We start from the raw sequence: 405 nt of genomic DNA, 5'->3' as shown, positions 1-405 counted from the left end.
TAGCAATAAATGTCATGGATAACCACACCCCATGTTGGTACCACAACAAGAAGCAGCATGGATTAGCCATGGTCAAATACCAATGGCTAAAACTACCTACCAGTATATAGCCTGCTGCAGACCACTGTCCTAATAGCAGGAACTGCACCAGGCCTATGGTGGAATACATGAAGATATCAAGCCCCCAAAACAACATTATATTGCTTGACTGAAAATACCTAGACATGCACCATAGTTTAATAGTTCCATAGTTTAGTACTAGGCTATCTGCCCTAGCGCATTTATAAGCCTAGCCATAGTGATGTGGCTATTGCCACCCCTTATAGTGGTAATAAGTGTACAGAATAGATTCTGAATACTGTGCCTCTGACTTAGTAGTGACACATTGATGAGCCCTCTACTTAA

The sequence above is a fragment of the Protopterus annectens genome, chromosome 1.part1, assembly GCF_019279795.1.
Source record: "Protopterus annectens isolate FY-2018-M chromosome 1.part1, PAN1.0, whole genome shotgun sequence".
Taxonomy (NCBI): Eukaryota; Metazoa; Chordata; order Ceratodontiformes; family Protopteridae; genus Protopterus; species Protopterus annectens.
Note: the sequence above shows the minus strand (reverse complement) of the source record.